This window comes from Spinacia oleracea, chromosome 4 (assembly GCF_020520425.1).
Source record: "Spinacia oleracea cultivar Varoflay chromosome 4, BTI_SOV_V1, whole genome shotgun sequence".
Classification (NCBI taxonomy): Eukaryota; Viridiplantae; Streptophyta; class Magnoliopsida; order Caryophyllales; family Amaranthaceae; genus Spinacia; species Spinacia oleracea.
This window is the reverse complement of record NC_079490.1, coordinates 34696070-34709002: the sequence shown is the minus strand read 5'-3', so window position 1 is coordinate 34709002 and position 12933 is coordinate 34696070. Positions and strand designations below refer to the sequence as shown.

At 44.3% G+C, this 12933-nt stretch overlaps 1 non-coding gene across 1 annotated transcript; it reads right to left on the bottom strand.

Annotated features, from left to right (window-relative positions):
• Positions 1-12278: 12278 nt before the first annotated feature.
• On the bottom strand, positions 12279-12385 carry LOC130460229 (small nucleolar RNA R71). Its single transcript, XR_008920165.1, has one exon. It is a non-coding gene; the product is annotated as a small nucleolar RNA R71 (small nucleolar RNA).
• Between the last annotated feature and the right edge of the window lie 548 nt (positions 12386-12933).

Sequence of the window (12933 nt, the reverse complement as noted above, 5' to 3'; positions counted from 1 at the left end):
AGTATACACCCAATTGACTAGTAATATAGGAGTCGCCATTCAGTTTTTAACAACAATGAGAAAAACTGACAAAACCCGGTTATCGTGACATAAAGGGAGTGCAATTATGTTTGACCACGACGGCTGTAGGTTCCCTTGTGATCCCTGGTGTGCGGATCTCTCAACATACACCCGCAAGGTAGAGATTGAGGGTTCGGGGGACTGTAACTACCGAGAGGAGTACTTCGCTCGTCGATAACTCCAGAGGCAGGATATCCTTACTAGCTCAGCATAAATAATTGAAGGGACATGCGTTAACTATTAAACTAATCTGAGTTTATTTTAGCAATATGCAACATATAATACTAGATCGATCGTGATTATCTGATTTAAATAGTATTAAGGGACCTAGCATGATAATCCAATTTCCCAAAAATATTATATTTGTTAGGCGTGATAGAACAATCAGATTTAGTTAGTTTAACAGTTCATAAAAAGGGCGAGGAAAGCAGTTAAATCATCGAAAAGGGACACATTACGACGCACCCTTGAGAGTTGCGTCACGATTCTCAGAAAACTAACCACTTTGACTTTGCTATTTCTCCTTTTTATTTAACGAATCTCAAATTATGGGACAGGATACGTTCTGTTCGATTTATGGATCGATTGCGACAGAACGCGTGAACAGTTTCGCAGCGTGAGGCTTAGGCTAAGGGTTGGAGTCAATACTCAGAATATAATTGTGTGTTGTTGTTCCTTTCACGTCGAATTTGGGGCTGTATTTGTAGGGAAGAGTTCGTGGAAAGATAGAATTGCAGAGTTCTAATCCACAAAGAATTAGGAAAAAACACGTACCCAGGTAATTTCAGCGCCCAGGCCTGGGCGCCGAAGATTTCGGCGCCCAGAGCCAGGCGTTGAAAATAGGGTATGGGCAGTTTTCTTAGTCAGATTCGGATTCCTGAAATCCGTAGTGTTTGAGACTTAATCGAGTCTTCTAGTGCGTATCAATTTCACGAAGGAATGCGTCCGGGCCCGTTACGAACTCTAGGCTCGTTAGGATTTTAATTAATATGTAACTCTTATTTCCGAATCATATTAGGAATAGGATTCTCGCAGTTTTCTATCTCATTTAGGATTTACGTTGGAGTGCAACACCTAATTCTGACAGGTTTCTATCTTTTATGACTTGCCACTTTTAGAAGCTACCCTTTACGGCAGTTACTATTTTTAGCAGGTTTCCATAAATAGTAGGTTTCGGGTGAAATGAAAAGGGGAATTGAGATTCGTTTATTTTATAGGAGATGCGTTGTCAAGTGGAGATTTATGCTTTCATCATCGAACCTTTCCCTTTCGGGAATGGGGACAAAAGTAGGTGTCTACAGTTAGCCCCCACTTTGACTGAGTCTTGGAGTAAGACGATGGTCAAAGTACTAGACGGAGTGCATCACACAAGACATAGTGTATGTGACCTGTTTTGCGAGGGTCTCACGAGCCCCCGAGTGATAACATTTGACTTAAGGGTCATCACTTGAAATGTCGACATATCCCTCACGTGTCATTGGGATTTGTCAACGGATAGTATAGAAACTTCCTCACTTTGTCATTGGAAGGATCTAAAGAAGTGTAAAAAACTCCCTCACTTTGTCATTGGGAGTAGCTACAGATGTTTTCGAAATCAAAGCTATAAAGTGTAATTGGGCCTGGCCAAGCCCAACCACGAGGTAAAAATGTTTTTAAAGATTCTCATTTTCAGGGCTAGTTAAATGATATGTGCGTTTCATATAGTATTTTCACCCCCGTCCCTTAGTACTTTTATGCGTAAAATGAGCTCTTAGGAGCCATTTTAGTACTAATCTGTGTATTTTAGTGTGCCTTGAGTTTTAGGAATACTTAGTGAGAAATTGGTCTTTTTAGGCCTGTTTCTTGATGATTTAGGCCACTACATGATCCCGAGGGAGTTCGGGACGACTTTTGTCAACTTACGGGAGCCTTAGATGTTCATGATTGAGCCCGGGAAGTTAGACTCGGTGTTGCGGACGAAGAGCTTCCCGCCCGGTTGATCTCCCCTCGCCCATCGGGCGAGCAAGCAAAGAATCAGGACGTCAGAAGGCGCCCGACGGGCGGAGTCTCGCCCGGTGCCCATCGGGCGCCCATCGAAGCCAGCAGCAAGGCATTTTCTCTCTTCGCCCGGCGGGCGAGTGCCGCCAGACTAGGCGCGTGCAGATGGATTCGAAGTGTCTCCCTACGCCCGTCGGGCAGCCCTGCGCCCGTCGGGCGGATTTCGAGCTTCTCGCCCGTCGGGCGGAGAGTCGCCCGACCGGGCGACGACAACCCTGGAGCCTTTAGCGCGCGGTTTTATTCCAGTTTTCTCTTATGTTTTTAGGCTCAAGAGGCCAACCCGAAAGTGCAAGCCAAGGGGACATGCAGGCGAGAGGGACCTAATGAGCGAGCGATTGGGTTCGGGATAGGTGTACTACCTGCACAAGTACCGAGTGGGAAACATGCGCGGCGTATGCACCCCCCTATTGGCGAAAAGAAGGTATCCTTAGTCCCAACTCCCGAGGGAGCCGAGATTCGTTCTGCGGTTCTGCCCATTCACATTAATATGCTGATTTTCAGGTCGTCCCAACTTGATGGGGAAATAAACGTGGGGTAGGATCGTTTCACCCTTCGGCTATTTTGATTACCTAAAAGCACGAGTATTTCCTTCACTATCCCCAGTGGAGTCGCCACTGTGAGGGGGTCGAAAAAGCACGAGGCTAATGCGTGACCTCGTCCCTCGTGGGTGTGACGATTCATTTATTCAATCAAGTGTAATTGGATTTCCTGTGAGTATACACCCAATTGACTAGTAATATAGGAGTCGCCATTCAGTTTTTAACAACAATGAGAAAAACTGACAAAACCCGGTTATCGTGACATAAAGGGAGTGCAATTATGTTTGACCACGACGGCTGTAGGTTCCCTTGTGATCCCTGGTGTGCGGATCTCTCATAATACACCCGCAAGGTAGAGATTGAGGGTTCGGGGGACTGTAACTACCGAGAGGAGTATTTCGCTCGTCGATAACTCCAGAGGCAGGATATCCTTACTAGCTCAGCATAAATAATTGAAGGGACATGCGTTAACTATTAAACTAATCTGAGTTTATTTTAGCAATATGCAACATATAATACTAGATCGATCGTGATTATCTGATTTAAATAGTATTAAGGGACCTAGCATGATAATCCAATTTCCCAAAAATATTATATTTGTTAGGCGTGATAGAACAATCAGATTTAGTTAGTTTAACAGTTCATAAAAAGGGCGAGGAAAGCAGTTAAATCATCGAAAAGGGACACATTACGACGCACCCTTGAGAGGTGCGTCACGATTATCAGAAAACTAACCACTTTGACTTTGCTATTTCTCCTTTTTATTTAACGAATCTCAAATTATGGGACAGGATACGTTCTGTTCGATTTATGGATCGATTGCGACAGAACGCGTGAACAGTTTCGCAGCGTGAGGCTTATGCTAAGGGTTGGAGTCAATACTCAGAATATAATTGTGTGTTGTTGTTCCTTTCACGTCAAATTTGGGGCTGTATTTGTAGGGAAGAGTTTGTGGAAAGATAGAATTGCAGAGTTCTAATCCACAAAGAATTAGGAAAAAACACGTACCCAGGTAATTTCAGCGCCCAGAGCCAGGCGTTGAAAATAGGGTATGGGCAGTTTTCTTAGTCAGATTCGGATTCCTGAAATCCGTAGTGTTTGAGACTTAATCGAGTCTTCTAGTGCGTATCAATTTCACGAAGGAATGCGTCCGGGCCCGTTACGAACTCTAGGCTCGTTAGGATTTTAATTAATATGTAACTCTTATTTCCGAATCATATTAGGAATAGGATTCTCGCAGTTTTCTATCTCATTTAGGATTTACGTTGGAGTGCAACACCTAATTCTGACAGGTTTCTATCTTTTATGACTTGCCACTTTTAGAAGCTACCCTTTACGGCAGTTACTATTTTTAGCAGGTTTCCATAAATAGTAGGTTTCGGTTGAAATGAAAAGGGGAATTGAGATTCGTTTATTTTATAGGAGATGCGTTGTCAAGTGGAGATTTATGCTTTCATCATCGAACCTTTCCCTTTCGGGAATGGGGACAAAAGTAGGTGTCTACAGTTAGCCCCCACTTTGACTGAGTCTTGGAGTAAGACGATGGTCAAAGTACTAGACGGAGTGCATCACACAAGACATGGTGTATGTGACCTGTTTTGCGAGGGTCTCACGAGCCCTCGAGTGATAACATTTGACTTAAGGGTCATCACTTGAAATGTCGACATATCCCTCACGTGTCATTGGGATTTGTCAACGGATAGTATAGAAACTTCCTCACTTTGTCATTGGAAGGATCTAAAGAAGTGTAAAAAACTCCCTCACTTTGTCATTGGGAGTAGCTACAGATGTTTTCGAAATCAAAGCTATAAAGTGTAATTGGGCCTGGCCAAGCCCAACCACGAGGTAAAAATGTTTTTAAAGATTCTCATTTTCAGGGCTAGTTAAATGATATGTGCGTTTCATATAGTATTTTCACCCCCGTCCCTTAGTACTTTTATGCGTAAAATGAGCTCTTAGGAGCCATTTTAGTACTAATCTGTGTATTTTAGTGTGCCTTGAGTTTTAGGAATACTTAGTGAGAAATTGGTCTTTTTAGGCCTGTTTCTTGATGATTTAGGCCACTACATGATCCCGAGGGAGTTCGGGACGACTTTTGTCAACTTACGGGAGCCTTAGATGTTCATGATTGAGCCCGGGAAGTTAGACTCGGTGTTGCGGACGAAGAGCTTCCCGCCCGGTTGATCTCCCCTCGCCCATCGGGCGAGCAAGCAAAGAATCAGGACGTCAGAAGGCGCCCGACGGGCGGAGTCTCGCCCGGTGCCCATCGGGCGCCCATCGAAGCCAGCAGCAAGGCATTTTCTCTCTTCGCCCGGCGGGCGAGAGCCGCCAGACTGGGCGCGTGCAGATGGATTCGAAGTGTCTCCCTACGCCCGTCGGGCAGCCCTGCGCCCGTCGGGCGGATTTCGAGCTTCTCGCCCGTCGGGCGGAGAGTCGCCCGACCGGGCGACGACAACCCTGGAGCCTTTAGCGCGCGGTTTTATTCCAGTTTTCTCTTATGTTTTTAGGCTCAAGAGGCCAACCCGAAAGTGCAAGCCAAGGGGACATGCAGGCGAGAGGGACCTAATGAGCGAGCGATTGGGTTCGGGATAGGTGTACTACCTGCACAAGTACCGAGTGGGAAACATGCGCGGCGTATGCACCCCCCTATTGGCGAAAAGAAGGTATCCTTAGTCCCAACTCCCGAGGGAGCCGAGATTCGTTCTGCGGTTCTGCCCATTCACATTAATATGCTGATTTTCAGGTCGTCCCAACTTGATGGGGAAATAAACGTGGGGTAGGATCGTTTCACCCTTCGGCTATTTTGATTACCTAAAAGCACGAGTATTTCCTTCACTATCCCCAGTGGAGTCGCCACTGTGAGGGGGTCGAAAAAGCACGAGGCTAATGCGTGACCTCGTCCCTCGTGGGTGTGACGATTCATTTATTCAATCAAGTGTAATTGGATTTCCTGTGAGTATACACCCAATTGACTAGTAATATAGGAGTCGCCATTCAGTTTTTAACAACAATGAGAAAAACTGACAAAACCCGGTTATCGTGACATAAAGGGAGTGCAATTATGTTTGACCACGACGGCTGTAGGTTCCCTTGTGATCCCTGGTGTGCGGATCTCTCAACATACACCCGCAAGGTAGAGATTGAGGGTTCGGGGGACTGTAACTACCGAGAGGAGTACTTCGCTCGTCGATAACTCCAGAGGCAGGATATCCTTACTAGCTCAGCATAAATAATTGAAGGGGCATGCGTTAACTATTAAACTAATCTGAGTTTATTTTAGCAATATGCAACATATAATACTAGATCGATCGTGATTATCTGATTTAAATAGTATTAAGGGACCTAGCATGATAATCCAATTTCCCAAAAATATTATATTTGTTAGGCGTGATAGAACAATCAGATTTAGTTAGTTTAACAGTTCATAAAAAGGGCGAGGAAAGTAGTTAAATCATCGAAAAGGGACACATTACGACGCACCCTTGAGAGGTGCGTCACGATTCTCAGAAAACTAACCACTTTGACTTTGCTATTTCTCCTTTTTATTTAACGAATCTCAAATTATGGGACAGGATACGTTCTGTTCGATTTATGGATCGATTGCGACAGAACGCGTGAACAGTTTCGCAGCGTGAGGCTTAGGCTAAGGGTTGGAGTCAATACTCAGAATATAATTGTGTGTTGTTGTTCCTTTCACGTCGAATTTGGGGCTGTATTTGTAGGGAAGAGTTCGTGGAAAGATAGAATTGCAGAGTTCTAATCCACAAAGAATTAGGAAAAAACACGTACCCAGGTAATTTCAGCGCCCAGGCCTGGGCGCCGAAGATTTCGGCGCCCAGAGCCAGGCGTTGAAAATAGGGTATGGGCAGTTTTCTTAGTCAGATTCGGATTCCTGAAATCCGTAGTGTTTGAGACTTAATCGAGTCTTTTAGTGCGTATCAATTTCACGAAGGAATGCGTCCGGGCCCGTTACGAACTCTAGGCTCGTTAGGATTTTAATTAATATGTAACTCTTATTTCCGAATCATATTAGGAATAGGATTCTCGCAGTTTTCTATCTCATTTAGGATTTACGTTGGAGTGCAACACCTAATTCTGACAGGTTTCTATCTTTTATGACTTGCCACTTTTAGAAGCTACCCTTTACGGCAGTTACTATTTTTAGCAGGTTTCCATAAATAGTAGGTTTCGGGTGAAATGAAAAGGGGAATTGAGATTCGTTTATTTTATAGGAGATGCGTTGTCAAGTGGAGATTTATGCTTTCATCATCGAACCTTTCCCTTTCGGGAATGGGGACAAAAGTAGGTGTCTACAGTTAGCCCCCACTTTGACTGAGTCTTGGAGTAAGACGATGGTCAAAGTACTAGACGGAGTGCATCACACAAGACATGGTGTATGTGACCTGTTTTGCGAGGGTCTCACGAGCCCCCGAGTGATAACATTTGACTTAAGGGTCATCACTTGAAATGTCGACATATCCCTCACGTGTCATTGGGATTTGTCAACGGATAGTATAGAAACTTCCTCACTTTGTCATTGGAAGGATCTAAAGAAGTGTAAAAAACTCCCTCACTTTGTCATTGGGAGTAGCTACAGATGTTTTCGAAATCAAAGCTATAAAGTGTAATTGGGCCTGGCCAAGCCCAACCACGAGGTAAAAATGTTTTTAAAGATTCTCATTTTCAGGGCTAGTTAAATGATATGTGCGTTTCATATAGTATTTTCACCCCCGTCCCTTAGTACTTTTATGCGTAAAATGAGCTCTTAGGAGCCATTTTAGTACTAATCTGTGTATTTTAGTGTGCCTTGAGTTTTAGGAATACTTAGTGAGAAATTGGTCTTTTTAGGCCTGTTTCTTGATGATTTAGGCCACTACATGATCCCGAGGGAGTTCGGGACGACTTTTGTCAACTTACGGGAGCCTTAGATGTTCATGATTGAGCCCCGGAAGTTAGACTCGGTGTTGCGGACGAAGAGCTTCCCGCCCGGTTGATCTCCCCTCGCCCATCGGGCGAGCAAGCAAAGAATCAGGACGTCAGAAGGCGCCCGACGGGCGGAGTCTCGCCCGGTGCCCATCGGGCGCCCATCGAAGCCAGCAGCAAGGCATTTTCTCTCTTCGCCCGGCGGGCGAGAGCCGCCCGACCGGGCGCGTGCAGATGGATTCGAAGTGTCTCCCTACGCCCGTCGGGCAGCCCTGCGCCCGTCGGGCGGATTTCGAGCTTCTCGCCCGTCGGGCGGAGAGTCGCCCGACCGGGCGACGACAACCCTGGAGCCTTTAGCGCGCGGTTTTATTCCAGTTTTCTCTTATGTTTTTAGGCTCAAGAGGCCAACCCGAAAGTGCAAGCCAAGGGGACATGCAGGCGAGAGGGACCTAATGAGCGAGCGATTGGGTTCGGGATAGGTGTACTACCTGCACAAGTACCGAGTGGGCAACATGCGCGGTGTATGCACCCCCCTATTGGCGAAAAGAAGGTATCCTTAGTCCCAACTCCCGAGGGAGCCGAGATTCGTTCTGCGGTTCTGCCCATTCACATTAATATGCTGATTTTCAGGTCGTCCCAACTTGATGGGGAAATAAACGCGGGGTAGGATCGTTTCACCCTTCGGCTATTTTGATTACCTAAAAGCACGAGTATTTCCTTCACTATCCCCAGTGGAGTCGCCACTGTGAGGGGGTCGAAAAAGCACGAGGCTAATGCGTGACCTCGTCCCTCGTGGGTGTGACGATTCATTTATTCAATCAAGTGTAATTGGATTTCCTGTGAGTATACACCCAATTGACTAGTAATATAGGAGTCGCCATTCAGTTTTTAACAACAATGAGAAAAACTGACAAAACCCGGTTATCGTGACATAAAGGGAGTGCAATTATGTTTGACCACGACGGCCGTAGGTTCCCTTGTGATCCCTGGTGTGCGGATCTCTCAACATACACCCGCAAGGTAGAGATTGAGGGTTCGGGGGACTGTAACTACCGAGAGGAGTACTTCGCTCGTCGATAACTCCAGAGGCAGGATATCCTTACTAGCTCAGCATAAATAATTGAAGGGACATGCGTTAACTATTAAACTAATCTGAGTTGAATTTAGCAATATGCAACATATAATACTAGATCGATCGTGATTATCTGATTTAAATAGTATTAAGGGACCTAGCATGATGATCCAATTTCCCAAAAATATTATATTTGTTAGGCGTGATAGAACAATCAGATTTAGTTAGTTTAACAGTTCATAAAAAGGGCGAGGAAAGCAGTTAAATCATCGAAAAGGGACACATTACGACGCACCCTTGAGAGGTGCGTCACGGTTCTCAGAAAACTAACCACTTTGACTTTGCTATTTCTCCTTTTTATTTAACGAATCTCAAATTATGGGACAGGATACGTTCTGTTCGATTTATGGATCGATTGCGACAGAACGCGTGAACAGTTTCGCAGCGTGAGGCTTAGGCTAAGGGTTGGAGTCAATACTCAGAATATAATTGTGTGTTGTTGTTCCTTTCACGTCGAATTTGGGGCTGTATTTGTAGGGAAGAGTTCGTGGAAAGATAGAATTGCAGAGTTCTAATCCACAAAGAATTAGGAAAAAACACGTACCCAGGTAATTTCAGCGCCTAGGCCTGGGCGCCGAAGATTTCGGCGCCCAGAGCCAGGCGTTGAAAATAGGGTATGGGCAGTTTTCTTAGTCAGATTCGGATTCCTACAATCCATAGTGTTTGAGACTTAATCGAGTCTTTTAGTGCGTATCAATTTCACGACGGAATGCGTCCGGGCCCGTTACGAACTCTAGGCTCGTTAGGATTTTAATTAATACGTAACTCTTATTTCCGAATCATATTAGGAATAGGATTCTCGCAGTTTTCTATCTCATTTAGGATTTACGTTGGAGTGCAACACCTAATTCTGACAGGTTTCTATCTTTTATGACTTGCCACTTTTAGAAGCTACCCTTTACGGCAGTTACTATTTTTAGCAGGTTTCCATAAATAGCGGGTTTCGGGTGAAATGAAAAGGGGAATTGAGATTCGTTTATTTTATAGGAGATGCGTTGTCAAGTGGAGATTTATGCTTTCATCATCGAACCTTTCCCTTTCGGGAATGGGGACAAAAGTAGGTGTCTACAGTTAGCCCCCACTTTGACTGAGTCTTGGAGTAAGACGATGGTCAAAGTACTAGACGGAGTGCATCACACAAGACATGGTGTATGTGACCTGTTTTGCGAGGGTCTCACGAGCCCCCGAGTGATAACATTTGACTTAAGGGTCATCACTTGAAATGTCGACATATCCCTCACGTGTCATTGGGATTTGACAACGGATAGTATAGAAACTTCCTCACTTTGTCATTGGAAGGATCTAAAGAAGTGTAAAAAACTCCCTCACTTTGTCATTGGGAGTAGCTACAGATGTTTTCGAAATCAAAGCTATAAAGTGTAATTGGGCCTGGCCAAGCCCAACCACGAGGTAAAAATGTTTTTAAAGATTCTAATTTTCAAGGCTAGTTAAATGATATGTGCGTTTCATATAGTATTTTCACCCCCGTCCCTTAGTACTTTTATGCGTCAAATGAGCTCTTAGGAGTCATTTTAGTACTAATCTGTGTATTTTAGTGTGCCTTGAGTTTCAGGAATACTTAGTGAGAAATTGGTCTTTTTAGGCCTGTTTCTTGATGATTTAGGCCACTACATGATCCCGAGGGAGTTCGGGACGACTTTTGTCAAATTACGGGAGCCTTAGATGTTCATGATTGAGCCCCGAAAGTTAGACTCGGTGTTGCGGACGAAGAGCTTCCCGCCCGGTTGATCTCCCCTCGCCCATCTGGCGAGCAAGCAAAGAATCAGGACGTCAGAAGGCGCCCGACGGGCGGAGTCTCGCCCGGTGCCCATCGGGCGCCCATCAAAGCCAGCAGCAAGGCATTTTCTCTCTTCGCCCGGCGGGCGAGAGCCGCCCGACCGGGCGCGTGCAGATGGATTCGAAGTGTCTCCCTACGCCCGTCGGGCAGCCCTGCGCCCGTCGGGCGGATTTCGAGCTTCTCGCCCGTCGGGCGACGACAACCCTGGAGCCTTTAGCGCGCGGTTTTAGTCCGGTTTTCTCTTATGTTTTTAGGCTAAACTATAAATATAGCCTTTGTTAATTTAGTGAAGGACCTTATTATCTTATTTTCTAGTATTAAGCACTTAGATTATTTTCCTAAGCTTAGTTTTTCTCTCAAAATTTAGTTCAAAACACTTAGTTTCAAATTCAATAAACATTCAAGCTTTCAATTTCCTTTGCCATTCAATTAGGTATTGCTCCTTAATTTCATTCATTGTGTTGCCTTAGTAATGCTTTCGATTATGTTAATTGCTTTGGTTATTGTTAATATGCTTGAGTAATTCTATTTTCTAGGGTTTGGGGATCCATGAATAATATGAAGGGACATTGAATAATTGTGATTGTTGGCATTGTAATTAATTCCTATTGATTTGTTATTATTACTATACAATTAGATTTGCGCAGGTTTAATTGTGGTAGTTTGGCAATATCAAGTTAAGATTCGAGAGATGCAATTTGATGTTTAGGCTTGTGTCAATAGGTGGAATTAGGATTAATACGTTGCGAGAGCCCGTTAATTCTAAGTCTATGATTAGTATCGATTCGAGAGAGCATGCTAGTCTAATTAATTGCTTTGTTGATTATTGTGATTATTTATCGTCCTGGATTGTTATTTGTCGGTGAACCTATGCCCTAGATCCTTTAATTCCTGAATTCTTAATTGTTTAATTATCGTTCGTAGTCTTAGCATACAAACAAACCAATTCTTGTTTCCCAATAGTCTAGTTTAGTTGATTAATAGTGGAAAGAACACTGTTTCCCTGTGGATTCGATCCTGACTTCCCTTGCTACCTAGCTAGTGGACCTTTGGTTATTTTTGATTAGGTAATACGACTTTAGCCTGTCAAAATTTGGCGCCATTGCCGGGGAAACGGTTTTATTTTCTGTCGCTGATTGCTTATCCTAGATTATTGTTTGTTACTACTCAAGGAACTCACGTTCCTTGAGACCGGATGTCACATTGTTTTGTAGTCTTTGTCTATGCCCAGGACCGTAGGTACTATTAATCTTACTCCATTTGATCCTGAGCCCGAAAGAACCTTCGTAGACGAAGAACTTTCATTGCACAGTGTGGGAATTACTCTGATTCTGATCATAATATTGGCGATCTTTTTCCTTCAGATACAGATTCAGTTTCAGAGATAGAGATGGGTGACGAAAATTTGATACCGCCACCTACCCCACGGCTTACGGACTATTCTAAGCCAAGTCTGTCCGTGCTACCAAAGGCGATCATGCCTTCCATTGCAGCTGAGACCTTCAAGATTGAGCCTGCATTGATTAACATTATCCAGAGACGCCAGTACGGTGGGGAACCAGGTGAAGATCCGAATCTTCACATTCAGTCCTTTATCCAATATTGTTCCACCATCAAGCAAAAGGGATTGACTCTGGAGCAGACTATGGAGATACTTTTCCCGTTCTCTTTGAGTGGGAAAGCTAAACTGTGGATTAATGGGTTGAATCGGGCGGCTTTAAAAATCAATAATTGGGAATCCTTGGCTCTTGCTTTTTATGTTAAATATTTTCCACCTAAGAAAACGGCTCGTCTGAGGGGTCAGATATTAGGTATCTCACAACAAGCGGATGAGAATTTGTTCGAGGTCTGGGAGAGATTCAAGGATTTGCAAAGAGAGTGCCCGCACCATGGTTTGGAAGATTGGTTCTTGATTCAACAGTTTTATAATGGTCTGGGCAATGAGTCTAGATGTTTGTTGGATTCAGCTGCCAGTGGGAGGTTCATGCAACTTGAGGTGCCTAGAGCTATGGAGGTGATTGAGGAGATAACCATTCACAATGCCCAGTATGGAAACCCTAGAGGTCTATCTAATAGGGGTGGTAAGCATGATTTAAATTCTATTGAACAATTAACTGCCCAATTGACTGCTTTACACTATAAGTTTGATGATATGCAAGCAGCCAATACTCAATCTGCCCAACCTGCTAGTGTAGCTGCTATGAGTACCCAACCTGCTACTGTTTGTGAAAGTTGTGGAATGTCTAGTCATTATGCACCGGAATGTAGGAGCTCTGTTGAACAATGTCACGCATTCCAATCCTACAAACAAAATAACCCATTCTCCAACTCTTACAATGAGGGCTACAAAAATAACCCTCTACTATCCTATAGGAGCAACAATATCCAAAACCCTCACCAAGTCCAACATCCACTACAACAACCATACCAACCCTACCAACCAC